Source organism: Columba livia, chromosome 2 (genome assembly GCF_036013475.1).
Source record: "Columba livia isolate bColLiv1 breed racing homer chromosome 2, bColLiv1.pat.W.v2, whole genome shotgun sequence".
In the NCBI taxonomy this organism is placed as follows: Eukaryota; Metazoa; Chordata; class Aves; order Columbiformes; family Columbidae; genus Columba; species Columba livia.
The window spans coordinates 14,156,915-14,180,987 of NC_088603.1; the positions used below are offsets into that span (position 1 = coordinate 14,156,915).

The 24,073-nt window shown below is 35.9% G+C and overlaps 2 long non-coding RNA genes across 2 annotated transcripts; both read right to left on the reverse strand.

The window, feature by feature from the left end:
• Positions 1–11,993: 11,993 nt before the first annotated feature.
• On the reverse strand, positions 11,994–13,849 carry LOC135578406 (uncharacterized). Its single transcript, XR_010469939.1, has 2 exons — positions 13,629–13,849; positions 11,994–13,474 (listed from the first exon to the last, which is right to left on the reverse strand). It is a non-coding gene; the product is annotated as an uncharacterized LOC135578406 (long non-coding RNA).
• Positions 13,850–16,527: 2,678 nt separating this feature from the next.
• On the reverse strand, positions 16,528–23,213 carry LOC110359945 (uncharacterized). Its single transcript, XR_002415510.2, has 3 exons — positions 23,077–23,213; positions 22,665–22,749; positions 16,528–16,684 (listed from the first exon to the last, which is right to left on the reverse strand). It is a non-coding gene; the product is annotated as an uncharacterized LOC110359945 (long non-coding RNA).
• Between the last annotated feature and the right edge of the window lie 860 nt (positions 23,214–24,073).

Genomic DNA, 24,073 nt, shown 5'->3' on the forward strand with positions numbered 1-24,073 from the left:
TAGAGAGAGCCTTTCTCTCTTTGGGAATGGGACAATTATAACATCTGTGCTTGTAGAAGCTGCCTCCTGTGGGATGATAACACGAAGATGAATACAAAGAGAGTCACTTGTTCCCCCTCTCAGAAGTCAGAGCTGAACTCATGGTAACCTATTGGTTTTGAAAAGAAAAGTAGATACTATTTCTACATGTATTCTTCACAACATTCAAGGTACTAGAACCCATTTTCAGCACAGAAAATAGACTTTGTCTATTCTTCGTATATTACTTGATGTTCATGAAGCTGGGATTTCCACACCAGAATAGAATATAAACCACAGTTATATGGGTAGTGATGGGTGAGATCATTAGAAATTTTCACAAAAGAGAGACAAGAAGAAATAGTGGCACAATTAATCTTGAACAGGGAGATATAAGGGAAGAGAATCAGCTTTATCTGACATTGTTTTCACTTTTATATCTATTATTTCTCTTGAATCTATTTTTGTCCAAGGGCCAAATAATGAACAGGTGTAAAATAAAGTAGCTCTCCTCAACTCAGTGGATCTGCATCAAATGAAGACTGATATGCATGTCCTGTTCATTTAAATACTGCCACGGAGGCACCCCGAAGTCAGTTTCAGGCAAACAACAAGTTCCAAAACAGACTTTATTCTAGCCGGAAAAGTGCAGCAAATCAGCAGACTAGAAACAGGGTTTATACAATTAGTTAGCACTCCGACAACAGAAAATACAGGTTCAGATATCAGTTGAGGAGATTATTGGGGTACAGCAAATAAGAATAATGAGGATCCACAGCATGCATGTACACACAAGAAAGAAAACCAGAGCCCTCTGACTCCAGAGTACCCACAAGAAATAATCACTCACCTGGGTTAGGCAAGGACTCATTCAACAATATATCCAGTAAATAACCACTCACACAAATGAGGAGCTGAGTCTCTCTGAATCCCAGGAAGTCTCCTTAGACGGCGTCCCAGTCTGAGGAGAGGGGTCCAGTTCACAGACCCTCTGCTCCGAGAAGACCACTCCAAGGGGGCCTTCGGCAGGAACCCTGTTTTATAGTCTGGTCAGATCTGGCTGTGGGCATCACGACATGGTCCAGAAGCTTTGCAGGTACCCTGGGCACCTCCTCTGTTAACGACTGTCAACGGACTCAGGGTCCCATTAAGGTGCTAAAAGAGCCATCAACTGTCCCATCGAAGGCTCCAGATCTCATGGGAATCTGCAACTGACACAAATGCTGTCAGATCAGAGGTTAAGAGGATAGGTCTTCACACCAGAAGAATTTCAATTTTGAATGTCATGGCATATATGTGTTTAGTAATGCTGTTATTGATATCATTATTGGGAAAGTATTAAGATATGCTTCAAAGCGCAATTTAACCAAGACTGGAATGCCTAAAACAGATCAGAAGGTCTATGCAAAAATTGCTTTTATCAGAATGAAAGGTGTTTATAGATATCCATGCAGCATAGCTTTGGATCTTCAAAGAAGGAAAAAATGCACAGCTCTACTTTGAATATTTGGTTTGCATATATCTTATGAAACATGTTGAAAATAGCTGCTTTTTAAGCTGTTCCATAACATCTTTATTAAGATGTTAAAGTGCTTTGGTGAAAACACAGCAAATAGAACCATACATTTCTATTCAACTAAAAAGATGCTATTGATTCGGATGCTGGCATATATCACTGTAGAGGAAAATGAGGTTGAAAAGCAGGCCAGAAGTGTCACAACAGGGTCAAGTGCTTGTGATCTGATAAACATTCAAAGTTCACATCAATCTGAACTGCCTCAACACGGTACATTCTGGTGGTACAGAATGTTGGGATGGTAATGCCATCAATAACTCTGTTACAGAGGAGGCAACTTAACTCTTCCATGTCTATTGAACATGGAGAGAGAATCCTTGTGGGATGGATGCAGCAATGGACTGGCATGTGCAAGTGTAATAAAATAACAAGAAATAAAAAACAGTGAAAGGGCAAGAAGTGAAGGCTTCTTAATTTATTTGGAAGTAGGTTGTGGGAATGAGCTGTTACCACTTAAGTAAAAAATTTGTGTATTAGGAAAAAACGTCTCTTTAGAACCTCTTCTAAGACACTAGTGCATAGTTGGGATAACTCTGATAGGTGCACAGTTAGAAATCCAACAGGACTTGTTATAGGCTACCAAATACCAAAAAATCTTGCCATCTCAGTGGAAGATCTGAATAGGAATCGGAAAATACCACCTGGCCTAATTATGAATTAAGCATTTGTTCTAAGCAAGTAGAAAAATATAATATAAATATAATATAAATAAGATAAAATAAATAATAATATAAATTGCACTTGGTCAACAAGGCATTCGGCACAAGACCAGCAGTCAAAGGAAAGTTAAAACCAGCAGCTGAAGTAAAATTTAAACCCTCAGTAACAGAAATCTCTCAAGGGATCTCAGTGGTTTAAGACTATGTGTCCTAGCAATATTTTTGTATTGCCATTGAATAATATAGAGAGCTCTAGCCAGAAAGTATCCTGGAAAAGGGAAATATCTAGTCAGAACTGAGCTCTGCTAAAAGAGAGAAATTTCTTCTAGAAATTTTCTTCTGAGTAGGGCAGATTTGAATCTATTCCTTAAAAAGAAAAGTTTTGATACATCATGACAGAAAAACAGCTTAGAAAAAAACTTAAAATCATGGTTGTTTTGTAGATAAAGTATATTTTTTTCTTTCTAACATTATCAGATTATTCAGATGGAGCTTTTGCCCTTTTTTTTTTCATTCTGGGATTGAAATAATTTCTCCTTTCTTGGGAGAATGGGGTCCAAGAGCAAGTGTGATCTTTTGTTGCTTTGCTCTAGAAGCCTATAGTTCTCAGGAATATAAAAAGCTAGAATTTATTTTCTCATTTAAACAACAAGAAAAACAATCAGAAAATGTTAGCATGAAATCAAGTTCTTAGTTTATATATAGCTGTATAACAGAACCAATCTAATAGACTGGAGTATTTAGTTAGTCAATTATTATTTATTAGACCATTATTTTTTCAATTCACATAACACTAATTTTAATACAGCTGTAAAATCTTGAAGTCCTACTGGGTAAAATTCTGTAAATATAATACATTTCTTAAACAACCGATGTATTAACTTTGTTTTCTGATAGTGTTAGCAGTGTAACACATTTCCAGTGTTCTTCTAACCCCTTAGGGCATCTAAAGAACTCCAGGAAACAAAGGTATCTTTTAGTACCTTCTGTTGTTTCTATAAGCATTTAATATTTGATGTGATATACATGGCCTAATAGCAAATGAAACAACATAGCCTAGTGTGATCACAGCATATAACACATACATAGTACAGCCTCTTCTTTCTTCCTATTTTATTTTCCTATTTGGTATGCAAATCCACTCTGTGGTAACCTTATCCATGTGCTGCCTGTTCTGCTCATGCAAATCTTTGTAGATATCCTGGATTCTGATGCCATCTGCATCTGTTTACATTCCTCCCCTTTAACAAAGAATCAGGAGTTAGCTAGGCAGATGGTGAAGCAAAACTATTATCAGAGATTATCAGGGAAATATGCTATTTTAAAGACTTTTAAAAATGTAATCTCCCTTATTCAGTGCAGCATTAATACAGTAACATCTTGTGCAATTACTGTTAAGAGTTACATTGCTTCAGTACAGATACCATTACAGCAGAGTAGGGAGGAGGGATATTTTACTTTTTATAACGCTCTCAATGGCCCTGGTTTATATCAGTTCTCCTGTTGAGGGATTGCAGTGATATCCTTCTGATCTTGTTTAGTAATAATTCCACCATCTACTTATCTACATCATCTCTTTTGAGAGAGAAAAACATGATTCTTAATTGTTAGTAGATGAGCATTACTCATGAGTTTTTACTTATCTTCAGAATCACAACACATTTCCACACCACTTACTGGAAAGAAAAGGGTCATTCTTGCAAATGCATGGAGTAGCTGGCCTGTGATTGAAGTAATGGTCTAAACTAATAAAAGTGAAAGAAAAAACACACCCCAAATCAATTCTCCTGAAATTTTCAACCAATACAAGATGCAACAACAAAATTGAAGATTTTTTTTTTTTTTATTGGACTCTTAGTTTTTAAAAGATCCTCATCCATTTAACTATCAGAGTTTTATAAGATACTTAGCTAGACAGGATAAATTCAGTTCAAATAAGTAAAATAATCCCCCAAACTTGGTACAGAAGTGAGAAAAGAAATCAGAACTGCTGTAGGAAGCTGTCTGTACACAATTACAGAACAAGTCAGATCTTGAAACTAGACAAAGAAATCACAGAAAGAGGTATCAAACAAGAAGCGTTTTATTAAAGTTAGGATATTCACATACCTGTGTACGAGTTACCAAACCCTCGGCAAATGGATATCAGTGTAGTTTCATTAAAGTCAAGGACCTCATACTAATTCATCCTAATTAATAGCATCCTAAAGTTAATCTAACTTCAGTAATAAAAAAATATTTAAATAGTTTATCTGGTTGTCCTGGTCTCTGTTTCTTTATTATGTTCCTGGTATCAACAAGTTAACAGGAAAGAGAAATGGTTATCACTTCTTTCAGAATTGTAATTAGTATCATTCCCCCAGTGCATTACTAAACTGATTTTCTCTAATACTTTAGTCTTCTCACATTTCAAAAGCCTTTTTCCTTGTCCTTATTCTGGCAATGATCCTACTCTTTGTTCTTCTTACTGTTTACCTTCAATCATTTTCTTCTTGGTTTACCACTGTTTCTTCTTTGGTCCTCTATCCTTCTTTGCAGAATAATTATCTTTTGCACATCAGAAGTGCATTTGAAATCATTTGATTTCAGGTTAACTCACTGTTCTTTCCTCCTAGTTAGTTAAAGCCTGTTTAGTAAATCCAGTGCTCATGAACCAAGGAAATAGTTAGTATCTCTTCTTAAATGGAGATCACCCCTCTTACAGCTTGCATTTCAAACCTTGTCTGTCCTAGAGAAGTTACACAAATTGTACATGAGGTACTTGTAAACCAGATAAACCTTTGCTTAAATAAATTTCACATAACTTGGTGACCAATTTGGAAAAGAGCTCCACTGCTACAGGTGCTGAGTTTGCATAGATTTGACTACACTTATATCAGCTTAATAAAATTCGTAGGATTTTTGAATAGAGATGAAGCTAGAGTAAAAAAATAGAGCATTTTTATATACTTATTGGTCTTCAGTACTGATTGTTTCTCTGTTTTTAACTTCACATGGCAGGAGAAGAATCTCTTCGGAGAATCACCAAGGTCCTAAAAATTACTAATACTTTAATCACTTCATATTCAGACCTGTAATTTCTTATCCAGAAATAAATAAATAAATGGCAGTCCTGTTTCTTCTGAAGGACAACACTTCATGTTGATTATTACACCAGTTCTCCCTACACCTGGGGATAGACCTCTGGTTTGTTTGTTTTAGAAACCAAATGTTTTTAAATATATATCTTACTTTCCTAAATTTGCTATCAACAAGGTAGTTTTGGTCATTATTTCCTGTGCATTTGTAGTCATAGTACTGAGTGATGAAGTAAACTCAATTATGTTAGATGTTGTTCAAATAAATAACAAGACTGTCATCTCCCAAAATTTCAACAGAAGGGGCGTTTGTTTTAAGTCTGCTATTTCGAAGAAATGAACTAGTAGACCATGCTCTTCAGAATTAATGTGCTTTGGCAGAATGGCATCAATGTATTTTAAATTAAAATCACACTTTTTTGTAATTATCCTTAAAATACATTTAATTGCTGCTCTATTTTGTTCTAACATCACTTGAGTGCTACCTCAAGAGCACTAACTCAAAGCTCTTGAGCTACCCATCATCTAAAATCATATATCTTTAGAGAACAAAATCATTCTGTTTATCAAAAAGAAATCTTTTAAAATTTATTAGACAGAAAAAAACAATCATGAAAACACAGAGAAGACAAATGGAAAAAGACCTTATAAACATAGTCTCAGTCTCTGTCATTGCAATGTTTTCCCCTACAGTCTTTTATTTTATCTTGTCTAGCTTTAAATCTCTTAAGGCTTCCTACTCAATTTTCATTGGGAAACTATTTCAGTGCCAATCTCCACCTCAGGAAATTTCCCCTGATGTTCAGCTTGTGTTTGTATTACATAAAATGACAGATATAGAATTATTTTCAGTAGGCAACATATGTACATTCTTTTCTTAATCTTATCCAAACATATCTGAAAGAGATGGTTGAATGAGGGAAAAAATGTATTCATGAGCATGCTTGCTAACACTGATTAAATTAGTCCACATTTGTGTCTCTTTGTATAAGAGTTTCCAGAAAGATGGAGTTGAGATATTGTATTTTGATATTTGTGCTTAGAAATGGGAACATCAGTTGTCAGAAAGAAGGCATGGGCTGTGAGGTTGAGGAAACCAAGGATCTGCAGTGTGATGCAGTGAGTGTAATTTTCTGCATAAATAGTTGTGTGAAGGAGTAGGCCAGACAGAAAAGGCTAATCTAGTGGGAGGTAAGTCTACATGTATAGCCTACTTCAGTTTGCTTCATATGCTTAAGGAAAATGGATAAAAGGATAAGGAAAACATATGAACAAAGCTGGGAAAAAAGGGACATTTTAATGAATAAATATATCCTCTTTATCCTCAGAAAACTTGAAAATTAAGAAAGTTTCAGTAAATAATATTTAATTTTTAAATGTTTTTTGGTTCCTTTGCCACGTAGTTTCCTAACATTTCTGTAAAGCTTAGACAATCAAATCAGTTAACAAAAACTATAAAATATCGAGTTTGGTTAACAGGTCATGATGAGGTAGCTGCAGCTTTCAGTTCACAGGTGAACACATTAAATACATATGAATGACATATATGATCTGATGAATTATTTAAAAAATACATTCTAGAAGAATGTACTAGTTGCAGCAAAAAAGGCGGTATTTAAGTTTTCCATTGTTTCTCGTGAGGAAACTGTCCAGACTTCTGATTTATAATCTTGCTGTGCACCGCTAAAATTATCTATGATTTACTGTAAATTTTGAGTAGATACAATATCTAACCAAAAATCCTTATACATAAGATGCTGATGTAGGTTAATATTCATGCTGTGCATTGTTAATTCAGCATCGTAGGTCATGGCTACTAGAAACAGGTATATAGCAAAGTGCAAAGGAAATCTGCTCACAACTTTCTACAAAATAAAAGATTTAAAGAGGAAAATGCTAAGCTTTGTATTCTGGTTCATGGTCTATTTTTAGGCTTTGTTTAGTTAGAAGACAAAATGGACACCTGTTTTGGAAAAAGCCTTTGTGTAATTCTAGAGTGGAGGAATGGAACAGCTGTGTTGACTATACTGAAAAAAAGCAGAACACCCAAGAAAACTGCACGTGGGTTCATACTTCACACTTGATTTATTTTTTGAAACTCAGGTTTAGGAACTTCAAAATTCAAATAACTTTAGTTCTAAATAAAGCTATCACACAGTGTAATACTAGCAGTTATAAATGTTCAAGAACTTTCCAGTTCTTTGCATCTATTGAAAGCTGAGGAATTCACGCAAAGGATGCCAAGTTTACTACAAATTACATTAAAAGATATTTATTTTCAAGGCAAGGGTAGAGTAAAAAGGGGAATTGTGAGACAATAAATCAGGAAGTCTTACAGCTTCACTTCTAATTGCCTATGCTGTTCTATGACCAATAGATGAAGTATGGCTGGTGTAAAGTGTAAACCAGATTTGTTAACAGTGGTCAGTCATTCAGACATACTAAAGTTGCTGCAGCTGCAGCAATCTTCAGTTCACTTCCTGTGAACCTGACGTAAGTTGGAGGCTAAAGAGTAATTTAAGCACAAAGCTCGCATAGCTGCTGATCTCTGAAATTATAATAGCAAAAGGAAACTTGAATTTGGAGTAGCATTGTGTATGTCAAACTTTAGCGTGCTGTGACTAGGCCATAATGTATTACTTACTACCCTTTTTGTTGTGCTGAATTTGATCATTTGGCATCACAAGTTGGCAGATATCCCATTGCTCAGCCAAGCACCTAATGTACCATTCAAATTTCCATTTTAGTGAGGCTGAGTTGGAAGAGGCAAAGGGTTCTTCCATGGAAAAAAATACCCAGGAAAAACGTTCCTAGAGCTGGCCAGAAACCACAGCTATAGCTGCCTAATGACAGAACTTTACACAGATTTCAGGGGCGCACCAGTAAAACGTTAGAAATCCTTACTTTACTGATTGATGAGGCAGAGATGGGGCAAAAAATGTCAACTGCTCTAAATTTCCAGCTATTTCCCTAAAGATGAACACACGCAGTAGAAGGCTTACAGGTACAATGAATGTGCTACATTCACATATTTTGCTATGTATTTGTTGGTGTCAACTATTCATAAAGAGGTCACCTAGGGAATTCCACATATGCAGCAGACATCTGGTTCATCTGAAACTGGAGTGTTCTGAAAGTCATATTCTCCAGGAACTTTACATCAGTCAATTATCTTGAAACTACTGCCTTAGTTAACACACTTAGTAAAAGTGTTAGTGCACATTTTCCATCATTGTAATTTAGTAGATCTGACTGGAATAATTTCCAAATTGTCCAAAGATTCTTTCTTAAAAAAAAAAAAAAAAAAGCAAGAACACATCTGAATTGAAGCTGAATTGTTGATTGGTTTGATTGTTTAAGGAAAGATCTTTGTTATTTTATTAAGAAAAAAGTTTTCACCCTGAATACTTACAGGACTACCAAAGGCATACCTTTGACATAAATTGAAATAAAACATTACTTGAATATTTAAAAATCAAATAAAATTGAATATTCAATTCCATATTTTGTAGGCAGTTGAGCAATTGTGTGAGGGGAACACTTTGTGTAATTTCCTGCCCACACATTTTTGTGTGTTTCTTCTGCATGAGAAGAGCAGGGATGAAATGTCCATGCCATACCTTCCTCGGCTGCACACAGCTTTGGCTTCAGCCTCTTAATCTTCCTGCTGCAAGAACAGAACTTTCCCTGAGAAGTAAGGAGTGAACAGGAAAAAATCTTCTTCAACCTTCAGACTTTAAAGTTTCAGTATGTAGTGAGCTTGTTTGTGTGTTCTCCCTATAAGGGGAAGGCTCTGAAGATTCAAAATAACTCTAATTACTTAGATTCAAAATAACTCAAATTATTTGGCTATTACCATCATATAAATTGACAGAATACATTAGAAGAGATCTACGTTGCTAATTATTGCTAGTCCTTAATCTCACTAGAAGAATAGTACCCACCTAAGCATTGTTCCTATTGGTTATCATCAATGAAGATATATTTTTACTTTTGCACTTTTTGCCTCTCTGAAAAGTGGTGTGAATCATTTTTTTTTTAACCTCAGTTACATGCATAAATGAGAAAAGAAATATTACCATTGATTTTCCTCTGTAAGGATGTAGATTGCCTGCCTGTTCAGGAGAGACTATCCTTCCTGCCTCTTGGAGTGACCCTTTGTGACTTCCTTATCATCTCTTCCACAAAAGGAAAAATCTCACTATTTAGATAGCTGGGGCACCAACTTAGTGAATATCATGAGTTACTAGATCAATTGTACCAGATGCGTATATCTTGTCACATTAGAATTGTTCTCAGTTTCAAACTGTACAGTGTATCTAAAAATGACTAATAAAGCAGTAAATGAAAATCACTTGAAGAACAAAATTCTCTGGCGTGTGCTCTCTATTGCTTCTGAACTACACCAAGCAGCAGTCTCTCTTCTATTACTGCTCTCTATCTTTCATAATCCCCCTTAGATCAAGTTTTTAAAGGATATTGTGTATTTAGAAGGAAGGCTTCTAAAATTTAATAAATGTTGCTGGGCTTTTGTAAATCTAATATTATCTGTTATCTGTACTTCAAAGGGTAGAAAAGCTGCTGTTACCAGCTGGAATCTCTGACTTTTAAAAAAGAAAAGTAACTGAACCCACATTCCTTATACAGGTCAGGGAAACAGGATACTATTGTAACTCTGGTTAAAATACTTCAGAGAGCGAACTGAAGAGGCACCAACTGAATTTGTCCTCCGCTTTTTGTCAGCTGTCAAAGTGATTTGTAACAATTCAGACAATGACAGTCTTTCTCATTAAACCAAGTGGTGGACTCAGTCAAAAAATACCCTGTCTTAACCATTATTCTTCATGCCACTGGTCAGTGTTTTTGAATTTAAAAGGTGTAACTAAAATAAGGTTTGCAGGAAGAAGAAATACCTTTTAGAAAGCCTACTGAAAAGTTACAACACTGTATATATCAAATCATTCTGTTTACTACAGCATTTCTATCACTCCAGTGGTAGTGAAAGCTACCACACAAATGACTTCTACAGAATGACAGTTATAATGACAGACCTATGACTGCTTTTGAAATAGCAGTTTCAGATATTTTGTGCATGAAGTCTGACTTTTTGGACTATAGTAGAATACGGATATGAAAAACATGATTAAATTATACTATTCTAAGTTTCCTTCCAGATTCCTCTTGTATCATTCTCAACTGACGCATTTCCACAGGTCTTAGCAATGTTTGGATTCACCTATAGTTTCCCTACTGCAGTCAGAGCTGCTGTGATGTTGTCCTGCTATCACCCACGTTTTCAGAGAGCGAATGGAGTTACACATCTAGCCTAAAATGTGGGTCAAGATTCTTCTAAACTCTGTGGAGACAAACAGGCACATCTGGAAGGCAAATCCACAGACAGTGACTAAAAATACAAATAGCAGACTCTCTCTTTAGAAGTACTCCTGTCTTGTCCCACTGGTTATTGGGGAACCTAGAAAACAGGCCCAAAGAGGGTCAGATTTTAGAGGTTTATTTAGGTGAGATAAATTCTAACCAAAGCATAAGTCAATACAATTCTATCCTTTCTAATTATTTCTTTCTAAATCTACCTTTTGTAGTTATTTCTATAGTTTTAAGTTAATTTTATTTATGCAGAGCAGTTTTACGTTGAAAAGCCTGCATTACCATTTACCTTGTGACTCTCTACTGTAATCTAGTGAAGTATTCAGTCACTGTTGAGAATTTATCATTTTCAGCTTTTGGCCTGTTATTCGTACTTTACACCCTCTCTTACTATAACAAGTAATTATTTTCCTGCAGTGCACATGAATTTCTGCTAGAAAACCTGGCTTATGCTTTCAACTCTCCACTCTTCATTTAAGCTACATAAAGAGCAGAGAATAGAATCTGCCCAAAAAGAGGATATTGTCCTTTTGATACTATTGAATGATGTGTTTGACCTTTAGTCTAAGAAGTTTGGACTTTGCTGTTTTGGGTGCTCCCAAAAGGGGGTTGCATCCAAATGTTGACCTCAAATAACCTTTCTTAGCTTGTGAATTGACGAGATCGTAGTACATGATTGTATGGTTCCTCTTAATTATTTTGTCATTGTATTTCCACAATCTTAAAGAGAAAGAGATTTTTAGTGCTTTATTCATTTTCTAATATCTGTCCCTTGGCTGCAGTCCTGAAGTTAACATTCACTAATAGTGTGTTCTTTGTCTGCCCGGTTACCAGGGTCATAATTTTTCAAAAGACTTCTCCAGAATGTAGAAATGATTCTTTACTCACTGTTTTTCTTTTTAACAGAGACCTTTTCTATGTTCCTTTTTCCTTTGTAGCCTACAGCTGAGATGTTTTGCTCTGCCAGTTTTTTATTTTCTGCACAATCCAGTTCCTCAGTCATCAGAAAGTGAACTTTGCTTTTGACTGTTTTGTCAGACAAAGTCACAATAGAGACTAGTGTAAATTATCCTACCCAGGGGGGTATTTTGATCTGATTTTAATATATACACAACCACCAAAATATTTAAGTTTTCTTCCTTCAGGATGACATCACTGACAGTTGTAAACAGAGTAGGCTGAGAATAGTTCATTAACAACCAAAAAAATTACTATGAAAAGCATTACCCAGAATGGCATGTCCTGATTATCTCAGTGAATAAGAGATATAAAGAAACATTTGTTTTCTGTACATTTTTTATTACTTTTACCAAAAAAAAAAAAAAAAAAGGTACAAAAAGCAAAAAATTTCAGTTCTATCCAGAAAGAGAAATAGTGTGAACTTTGGAAATAGGATGAAAATTAAAGGACTGAGAGAACAAAAAGGGAACTGGTTCTTAAGACTTCATCACCAGACTTTGGGCTGCGAAAAGGGAACCTGTGTGGTTTCAATTAACGTTGTACCATGCTGGAGGAAAAAGAAGGGTTTGAAGTGGGATCTGAAATACATTAGTTATGATAAAAAATATATTCATTTCAATAGGCTGAGGAAGTCTGTCATCTATTAATATTTGTAAAGGAAATGCTTCTCTTTTAAAATACAGTGGACACAACTTGGTTTCTAAACCAGCCTTCCTTCATCCACCAAACTATTCTGTCCACCTTTAAAAAAGGATATCCACACAGAGTTTACTTAATTTCACAACTTAGTGGATCAAAACATATAAAATAATTGTATATTTCCTTGGCCATGTCTTGTTTCTGTCATTTTTCTGATGAAAAGCCCACCAGAACTTTGCATCTTCAGACACTGATGAAAGAGAAAAGATTTGGGGCTATGTGAGTGTTCTGGAGTTCAGAACTACAACTTCATAAGGAAAAGGCATTTCCACATGGCAAGGACCTGCAGTTCTACTCACAGATTTCCTGCTGAGAGGTATTTAAAAGCCTTCAGAGTGCTCCATGAACTTTAAATTTCAGCTGACCTACATCCTTGCATTATTGCCCCTGATCTTTTGAAAGCTTTCAATTCCTTTTATAATAAAACTCCACCAAAATTCCTATGACATATCAATCTCTTTCAGAAAACTGCATAATTTGAAATATGCACTGGCAGCCTGGTAAATTCAAGTGAAATCAAACACACTTTGGAAAGAAGTCAAGTAATTTTCTACAAATAAATGGGAGAAGCTTATGTTAGACAAACATGAAAATTTATCATATGCTGTAGGATTGCTTCAGGTGTTTAAGTATTTGGCAAGCACTCTGAAATAATTTTAAAAATTAGTAGTTATATTATTGTCATGTTTTACATTCAGTTCTTAGATAAAATTATACACATGTATTCACCCATTCAAGATGTGATCATCTGTTATTTCAAGTTCAATATGATTTATCTACCTTTCTAAAAGTACTAAGAAAGCTTATGTCTTCACATTCGGAATTTTCAAGAGAGCTTACTGTTTATGCAGGCTGGTCACAATTGGGTATAATATATCTATGTGTCAGAAATTGGAACAGGCAGTAGACATTATAGATGAATTGCCAGGAAATTACCCCAAGTGTGCTGACTTCCCAAATTCCTTCAAATGACTTAACAGGCTTGACATGGCAGCTCAGTGTTCAGTTTGCTTAGGGGACTTTAGGAGAATCAGTGCTTCCAATCCATTGCTAAGGTTTGGGTTTTTCACATTTGCACAGCAATAAGGAGCTTAGGGAGTCTGTAACCAGCAGAGAAAAATACTGTTAGTATTGTTACCAATAGCAGTGTTTAAGTTCATTTGTACAATTCAAACGAAAAGCTTTTATTCTTCTAAGAAAAAATAAATGAGTAGATCATATTATTATTGCTGAATTGTTGATAAGCAGCATCACCTTTGATCTGAAAGGTTTTCGGTTCACGGCAGCACAGGCAATAGCAGACACGCTCATTCCTGATGAGACAATGAAGTGTGTAAGGGTGACAGGCTTTATGGCAAAAGGCATCGCGTACTTTCCACAAATCACTCATTTGTCTAGTTCTGGATCGTATAATTCTGTGACCTATGAAATTAAAAGCAGAAACCTTGATTTTCTCTTTATAGCTCCTTGCATCGTCTGGGATAGAGAATTGCTGTCAGGCTTTCATCACTACATGAAATTAAAGGCATTTTGCAAGAGTAGCATGATTCTGCTGAGGTTAGGGAATTCCCCTGGAATAAAACACATTGTGATCTAGCATCTGGGAACCTACATATACAGCTATGAGGTGGATATAATAAAATAAATGTTCTTGTTTATGTTAAATTTACCTGCACTACATTTCTTACTATTATTGCTCAGAACCTTTAAATTAACAAAAAAATGAAGCAAATAATGGTTTCCTAAATCTCATGAGTGACAGGAAAATGGCCTCCAACCAGATTCTTCTAATTTGTAAATAATCAAACTTAAGGTGTGTCAAACTGTTTGCTAATGCTACAGCTAAAATGTTATTTATGTTGTTACAGCCTGGCTAATTTCCAAAACAATCATATTCAAAATATAGAAGTAAAGTAACACAACTTTAAAATACTGAGAAATTGTACCACATTAGAGAGACTGCTGAACATACCAGGAGGTAATTGGCTTGACTATACCAATGTCCCTTTTTTACTATGATACAACTATACAGCAATTAGGTTATTCTTGTAAGTGGCACGGTGACTACAGCTGTAAAAAGACATCACTGCCATCTTCTGGTAATAGCTCATTTGGCTTGCCAACACGTGGGGGTTTATTTATTTATTTCTCTTTTTATAGAACACTACACAGGCAATTAGGGTTTTTTTTGTTTATAAGACCGGAGAAATGTGAGCATTGTGCTTTAACATTTGGAATTTGTTTTGATCAATAATTTTATGCTGCTCCACAATTCTTGAACTGCTATATGACTCCTGTAAGTGAAACAATCTTGACATTGATTTTCCTTTGAGGTTGTAGATACCATAATGTGAATTTAATAGCACAATCTTATATTATACTTCTATCCCAAATTGTAAGCTATCTAATGATTGAATGTATGGACACAGAAACTGTGAGAAATTTCATTAAGATCAAACTCAACTGAAAGTCAGTGATATTAATACAATCATCCTGATTTGTATTTGCTGAGGATCTAAATCTCCTAAACAGGTTACAGTTACATATTTGTCTGTGCGACCAAAATCTGCTTTCTGCTTCCTCCAGACCCTTTGGTGCCTCGGCTTTACCTCTGACAACTTGGCGGATCCGGTTTATCCCTAATTGTCAAACAGAAACAGAATATCAGCAGACTGTCTTGCTCCAGAAGATATAGATTGATTTGTGACATTATCTTTACTCATCTTTAGCATCAAACATCATTGCTACTAATAACTAATAACATTGTTATTAATAATTAGTTTAAGTCTTACTTGATGATGTATTAGTAATGTCTCCTCCTAGAGAGTAGAAAAATCACACTGATTATAAAGGGAAACTACAGCATATAATGTAGCTGCTTTATGAAATTTAATACCTGTTCCTCTAAATATGTATTTGAAAACCACTTGTCATATCTTGGGAATTTCATCAGACACGATTTAAAAAATAAATGTTTTTTCCATTCTGAAAAACCTGACAGTTACTCAGTTTACCATCAATGAATAAATATATACACAGTCTTGGGTTCAAACATAGACATAGGTCAGAAGAGTACGGACTACTTTTGAACAATGTTTTACATTTATGAACCGTTTTGTTCACATGCAGCAACAGTGGAGTATTTCAGGTCATATGTTCCATGTAAACAAATTAAAAATTTCCGGTGTGATCAAAAGTTTGGCAGTCCAGACTCAGGTAGTCAGAGATTGTGAAGGTTCAATGTGAGCTCCAGGCGCCACTTAGCACCCTGGTACTTTGGCCTTTCCAAAGCAAGCAGTGGGGATGAGAACTTGATGGCCCTGCTGGACATGCAGTAAAGGCAGACCACAGAATCACAGAGTGGTTGGGGTTGAAAGGGACCTCTGGAAATCATCTAGTCCAACCCACCTGCTAAAGCAGGTACACCTAGAGTAGATTGCACAGGAATGTGTCCAGGCCGGTCTTGAATGCCTCCAGAGAAGGAGAATCTGAAGGCTTTCCATTCATTTCTGAAGTTACCATGCCAACAGGAATGGTGAGTTACTCTCGCGATTCATACAGCTCTTCAGTTTCCGTGTTTCGTCCTTATCCCTCTGCACCTTGCTAGAAACTGGACAAAACTTGGCCCAAATATGTCTACGTAGGCAAAAATTACTTTTATGTAGGTGCTGCTGTGATCAGTAGTAGCATCTTCTTAGGCTGGTTACTGCAGTAAACCAACATTTGGTCCAGCTTGATAGAACAGTCCTCAGAGCCTTACAGGGCTGGGGTTCAGATTTGCTGGCCACATAGCAGTCTTTGTTTCTGGCCCCTACTCAATGTACTGCAAAACAGCATGAGCAAATATGGCGGATCTTGCCCAGGCACCTCCTTACCTGTGCTGGCTTCCTCCTTGCTGAGCTGCTGCCCCAGCACCAGCATCTCTGCTGGACTGGTTTTTGGAAGGGAAAATATATTTCCCTTGTACTTTTTCTGTAATGCAAACCTAGCCTCCATTTGCAGTCTATAAATTTAAGCATAAATCTTCCATTCAAGTGCTCACAGCCACTCTGAGAGTCATATCACTCTTGGAGATATTTCCCTTTCAAAGCAGCCAGCCTTTTTTCAGATGAAGAGATCTGAGATGGTAAATTTTTCAGAATCATTTCTTATTGGCAGCAGAGCTGTTCTCCATAAATGCATAAGCCAACCCCGTCTTTAAACCCAGAGCTGGATAGTAGGTTTTCACTGTCCATTCATGCCAGTGACAGATGACTGGCAATCAGGAGCTGCTTGTCAGCTCCCAGACAGGAGGCACAGAACCTACACTTCTGTTAAAAGAGCAGAGAGGATCTTGGTTAACGCAAGCTTTTACGATTAATTTGGCACACGTTTTCATACAACGTCACTCAAAACCTTTTACACTGCAGCTCATCCCCCAGCTGTGAGACAGCTGGTGATTGCAGGGTGCTGAAGAACAGAGGTACAGTAAAATACTTCTCGTTGTAAGCAATTTTGCAAAAATGTAGTTGCAGCTTTAAAAAGCCTTCTTAAAGCACACATCTCTTTCCCTTACCTGCTGGTTTTTTTTTCATTTTATCAGCCCACTGCTGACTTGGCAATTTGTGGCCTCTCAGTATACAGTGCCTTTCTAAACTCTGATCTAAAAACAAACTGAATAAAGAGATGGAAATAAAGGATTGCAGAATGGGCTTCCTTTTGCTGTTCATCTGTCCAAGGTAATTTTATATTTACTAATCAGTACTTTCCAGGGCTTCCAGAAAACCAGGATAATAATCACAGGAAGCCATCCTTATAATTTAACCAGTGTAATATTAAAAGCAAATCCAGTCGCATCAATCAGCTCTTCAGAAGTAACTTGCTGGGAGTAGTTTGTTACTGTGCTCACTTGAGTGCTTTTGAAAATAAATCCAAAATTTAAGGAAACTCAACTAAAATTTGTTTTCAAAATTCAGTCTGGTCCTGAAGTTTGCAATAATCTCTCCATCACAAAATGCAGCACATTGTAATTAATAGCAGAGGTGTATGGGGAAGAACCTGTGGCATGGAAAAATCAGTGACAAAATTAACAGGAGAACTACTGAAAGGTTCATTATTCTTGGACTTTTCCTGGCTTAGAAGACTTTATCAATCAAAATGAAAGGAAAATTATGGAACTGTAACACACAGGGTACTACGCGATAGCTATTACACCTTAATGACCTTGATGCCATTAACCTTCATCCTTTCTCCGTGTTTATTTTTGCAATTTTTTTATATCTGTAATCTGCTTACAAGTTGAAGCGCGTTGTCACATATTCCCAGGTGTTCTTAATGAACTGCAATATTTATTTTTAGCATATTAACCTCAACAATTCACTAAGAGTAATCTTCCTCCAGTGGTCTTCTCTTTGCAACTTGTCCTGGTAGACTGGCAGCTAAAAGAATGCACAGGAGTACCAACATTTCTGGTTTTCTGAGATATTCATCAATGAAAGCAGCACTTGTACCAATACAGTTATTAGAGCCTTAGTGCCTTATCTTGCAACTTTCCAGAACTCTAAGATAGACTGGTAGTACTTAAATTAATATGGGTTTGTAATGGTAGCATTCCGTTTTTTAGCTATAAGTTATTTCTGTTCCATGTTATCTTTATTTCAAAGTTGACTATGAAATGATGTTTTGTTTCTTGTATTATTATTTCTCCTGTTTTTATTCACAATTTTCAGGGGGGAGGGAATTATAAGAATAGTTGTATAAGTTAACTATTGTAATATTTACATATTATGTTTGCTTATAAAAGAATAATGAAGTGAGCATAATAAATAAAGGTAGAGGTCTTGATGGTTCTCCTCGTTCCGTATTATCATAGTCATTTAAGATTGCTAACACCTCTGAAGTAAGGACTCTAAACTTTCTTCATGCTCATTTGATTATGTAAACCATCCTAACTCCAGTCTAGGATTTCTTTTCTTCCTTTCAGTCTTTTTCCTTTCCTGATTAATTCATGCATCAGTCAGTGCTACACAGTGCATGGACTAGAGCCCAGAGAGGCTGTCCCTCTATATCTCAGTCCAAAAAGGCTTTTATGAGCGTACTCATATAGTAGCAGTGGAATTAGGTGTGTGCTTAAAATATGCTCTCCCTCCCTTTTGAGCTGGATACCAATTCCTCCAATTGTTGGGAAGAAGAATATGGAGACATTAGGGAGCTTGTGTTATGACAAGCATTTCAGTGCTCTACAGAGCTACTTCTTCAGGTGACTGCTGTTTTATTCGTTTTATATATTTTAAAATCCGATAAAATTTGAGACAGATATTCTCCTGTACCTACAAGCAAGTGGGATGGGTATTCTCAGGAACCGCTTGTGGTTTCCTACTACTGGGAACCATCCTTTCCTGGAACTGGCAAGAACTGGAAGAGTCCAACAAAACCAGAATACTAGGGCTTTCTTCCTTTCCATTAAATACTATTCCATGATTAGTAAGATATTTTTCTTTTCAAATTTGTAATGATGCCAATACCTTTCCAAACACTGTTCAAATCTGGCATGTATGATATGGCACTGTTGTACATGTCTGGCTGTAAGAGACATGATGTCAGCTTTAGTAATACCTTCCAACCATATTATCTTGCTGCTCTTATATTCTGCTTCCAGACTTTTGGAATTCCTCATCAGCTATTAAAACACTATGTTCAAACTGGAGATCCATTGATCATTTTAACTGCTTGAGTGGCCAGAAGTCATCCTTACTAATCACTATTGCCTTTAGTCACTATAATTGGACTAATTATAGACTGATATTCTTGAACATATAAAAAATGCTGAATGGTTGGAAGTAAAAATAATACAATGCAAACACATTAAATCCTAAAATTGCTTCATTCTTCACTAAAAATCACAAGAAGGTCTAAAGGTGCTAATAAATTTACACCACCCTAGGAAAGTTTGTTGTAAGAAACAGAACCACAAAGAAAAAAATAAACAAAACACTTTTTCCCACTTTTTTTTTTTCTATAATTTAAAGTATTCAGATTTTTTTTGAAGTTTCTTTTGTTTTTAAATGTGGTTTCCTAACTCTGACATTCACATAGAAGACATAAAGATGTCAAGCCCTCAGTACATATACTTGCATTTTTTTCAACTTTTACAAATGTTAAGCAGATTGAGGAAGTGGAAAGTGACTACTGTTTGTTATGAAATGTATTCATAAATCTGTCCTGGATGGATGTAAAGTTGATATGAGTAAATGACTAATGGACTTGAATTATTGAACTGTTGCTTGCAGTTCATAAATAACACACTTTTGCTTAAAGCTGCCTATATTTTGTATTGCAAGCTTAGAGGCTAAAAGCTACTGCATCAGAATGAGTCTGGACTAAGAAGTTTTTTCAGAAACTGCCAGAACAGAAGATGTCATATATTAAAAAAACAAGCAGATTTTCTATGCCACAAGGAATAGACACAATCCTTATGACATGTTTATCTCTAAAATATGGTTCTAGTGTAATTCACTATGTCTATTCCAGACTTGTTTCACAAGTTTGATAGACTGGACAAATAGTTTACTTTCAAATGGTGTAGCTTGATAAGAATAGAAACGAGTATTTCCATATATGTCCCACTTATTGCAGAGCTCTTTCAGAACTGGACAAATACTGATCAAACCTTGCAACACTCATTAAAGTTGGATATGGATACAGAGATCATTTTATTTACAGTTGAAATGTAGCCTCTCCAGTAAGCACTTGTTTGTTTGTTTGTTTGTTTAACCAACCAACAGTATGAAATATCTTTGTAACATGTTTCTTCTTTGTTCAGATTTCACTTCTGGTTATGCACATACATCTGTTGCTAATTAAAATTGAATGTTGATAAAAGAAACTTAATAAGTTAAACCTGCACTTAAAATAGTTATGTAAACATTTTTTGAAGGCAGTGTAGCTGCTTGTATATAGACATCTCTGTAATCTTTTATCCTGCATAAGATTGCATAGAGGTTCAAACAGCTGTTTGGTTTAGAAAAGTGTTTTTCTTCCTGCTCTGTTTGTTTCTAAAACCCTTCTCCTAGTTGTAGCAAGGGTTTTTTTCTGGCTGTCTGTTGTTTGAACTTTCATCAGTGAAAGAATTATTCTCAGCTAGATTTTCTTATAAAATGCAAAAATAGTTCTTATAAAGGTGGCACTGATGCTTTCCCTGACTCTTTTTCAACTTCTGTCTAATAATTTCTACGAGCTCCGAGCATCACTAGTTTCTGTGTGTGTGTGGAACAGCATGTGTTTGAGTGCTGTATTAATGAACACATTTTAGGGAATAAATTTGCAAGGGGTAGTTGTGTGAACTTCAGTGAGGAAGCAGGCTGCCACTGGACTCCACAAACAACATTTTTGAAAAAGATGTACAAAAATGGCTGAGTCTACAACCAGTTTCTATGGCTATTTTCTCCCTTCTTCTTCCATACATATCCATCCATTCTAGATTTATCACCAATTAATTTCCCAAGTGTCATTATCTCCACTTAGAGGTGATGAAACTCAGTGAATGTTCTTGCACATATACCCCATTTTCTTAATGTTATATTTTGGTATTCTACCAGATAAATAAAACAGATATTTTGGCATGGCTTGATGCCACTATTTAAAGACTCATGGGTTTGTTATGTTCTACTACGGACTTCTGTTTTTATTAGTAAATAACAATTGTTTCATCATCATCTTCTCAGATATTAAGAAGTGGAGATTAGCAGATTTGTTTGAGTATGTTTCTAAAAAGTGTGTTCTGCTTCCATTTAGCTATGAATGTTTGCCCAAGGCACCATCTGCTGATGGTTCTGACAGCAACTTCAAAGAAAGTGAAATCCATCATGGACACTGGTAAACATTTCAAGCTCTTTTGGGGTAGGATCCACTCTGATTTAAGTGTCAAAGTAATATTCGTGCATCGTTTATGACCTTTTTTTGTGACTGAGCTGATGCAAGTGGCTCTGCATATGGATAAAAATTTACCTTGGATGTTCCTCTTAGGATAAGAAAAAAATATTCTGGATGTTTTATGAGCTATTTAGCATGTCTACTGTAAGTTTTCAAATTTTTTACAGAATAGTCTTCTGTTAGAATATTCATCGAAAATTTTCTTCAAAAAACAAAACATTCTGTAATGTGTTTCAGCATTGCTGTTGTGTCTGAGGAAAAGAGAAAGTGCATATAATGTAACATTCAATTTCTAACTCCTTTTTAAAAATCAGGTTAAATTATTTTCCTTTGTCTTTATGAACTTACTGTTACTATGCCATAATATAAAAAAACTAAATCTTTAACTTTGTTAACAAATTTTGCCTGAACTGAATTTTTTTGCTATCAGTGAGAGTTTTGAAACTTGGCATTCTTTTCTCAGGTCATAAGAAAAACAAATATTAAAATCTTAAAATACTCTGCAAAAGAGAGTGTCTTTTCTCTGCTCATTTCCTCCTACAGCTTCAGAGGGCAGTAATTTTGGACACATGCACTTTCTAAATGTAAGCATACCTAAACAGTATAATTGTACCTAGAACATGCTAGAGCCAGGGAGACTCCTGTTCGCACGCTGCGGTGTCTTAAACTGCCTTGCCACCCACAAGAAGATCAGGGTTTTTTTGCATATGGTTCCCTACAAAAGGCTTGTCTGGATTTAGCACAGGAGTTCAGAAACAAGTTATTAATAATTACAGTTATACAGAATGTAGTGCAATGAAAAGACATGGTCAAAAGTGATACTTAATATGTAATGTTTCTAATAGCACAATTTGACTTAATGTTATTTTAAGTGTGATAAACTGCAGCAAAGTTTTCCATTAGAATCAGTGTATAATGAGTCAGAATTCCAAGGAAAACTGTTTTAGCATCATTGCAGAGCAGAATAAAAATATAACATTCATTTTTTTATACAGAAATTTATAAGATTTTCATATTGGATAGAACAGCAAACACTTAATAGACAGGAACTATTAATAAATAAAATACTATATCAGAATAGCTCAAGTACCAGGATTCAAGATTAGACAAGAACTAATTAAAGCCAGGATCTTCGGCACTGCACCAAACCCCAGTGACTCAGCTGGCAGCTAGGAAAATCAAAGGAGGCAGCTGGAAGTATATGGAGAAAATCTACCCTCCCAGCCTGCAAAAAATAAAATGGGACTATTCTGTGATAATTACTCCAGTGTAGTGCCCTGCTTTCCACTGCACAGAGATCCTGGTGCATAGAAGCTGTTTATCTGGCTCTATGTTTCTTATTTCCCCTCATTGGCCTGCACACATGACCAATAAAATTACCTGACAGTGTTGATGTGAATCAGGTTTCCTACCCAGCAACTTTTCCTGGGTTCCTTCCCCTCGCTGGCGTCAGTACTCTGCAGATCTGCAGCAAAGACAAAAGTCAAAGCCTATGACTCTGGCTTACCCATCCTACTCCCAATGGTTTTAAGCCAAAGACGATGAGGAAAGAAAGAAAGAATAATTTTCCAAACTACTGCATGAAAAAACTGTATTTAACAGTAAAAAAAAGAAGACACACAAGATGAGGAAACGCCTTTCCACCCCAGTCTTTCTCACACACTCAGAGATTCCCTGAAGGCTGGAGGTCTCTGTCCCGCAGCGATTCACAGCACAGCTCAGGGGAGGGCGAGGTTTTTGTGAGAAAGGGATGGCTGCAGAAATGCTGTGAAGATGCTTGATTCTTACTCACAGGAGTGATATCTGTGTAGAGGATCCCTTCTGACCAAGTATAGCAAATCAAAGCATTTTGGTCTAATGAACATTCGGTGTCCTTGGTGCAGAATTTAGCTCTATATTTTATCAGAAAAAACAGCAGTGTTTACAAACATGGGCTTTCATGCCTCACTGTCTAAACTACGAAGTACTCAGTCTTCTCTTAGAAGCTTAAACATTTCCAAAAAATTCTCTTTGATTTTGATAAAAATTCAAAGCAGGACAGTTTGTTCTGATTTAGATCTTTGTAATTCATATTGTTACATTTTCTTCTGATATTTTTACTTCCCCCCGCCCCCCGGCCTCCTTTTTTGGTGTTAAATTTTTGGCTTATTTTTTCTTTTTTCTGTAGTGAATAATGGAAGAAACTCAATGGGAAGAAAAACAAATTTGTTAGAGCCTTTGTACATGTTTCTTTTTTTGAGTTTCCTGTTGGCTTAGGCACATTGTGTTCCTCTATATCACATCCTTTTAGACCCATATGTGGAAGCAATAAAGTGTATCCCTGCCTTCAGAGATACGGAGTATTTGTTTAGCTAACTGACTAAGGAAAATACTATGAACTCATTAACAAATATAGTTATATGTGGTCACTTAATCATAGAGAGCATGCTGCAGAACAGAGCACAGGAAATATTAGTCAGCACAGGCAATGGATAACTGTCAGTTCCTGATCTCAGGATTTCTTGCCAGGGGAAAGCAGACAGCAGGTTAGTAATAAAATATATCAAGTCTGCCAGCAGTTTCCATTAATATCAGATTTCCAATGGTAGAAATGTTTGCAGATATACGTGATGATTGCTGACTAAATTCAAAAGGAGAGTTCTCTTCCTTAAACACAAGATACTGCCTGTTACAGTCACAGCTCATGTAGAATGAAAGCTACACAGGATCAGGAAATCTGTTTTTGCAAATGTGTTTTCTACCAATTAAGAGACATATAAATGCATACCTGCATGGTACATTGGGGGATT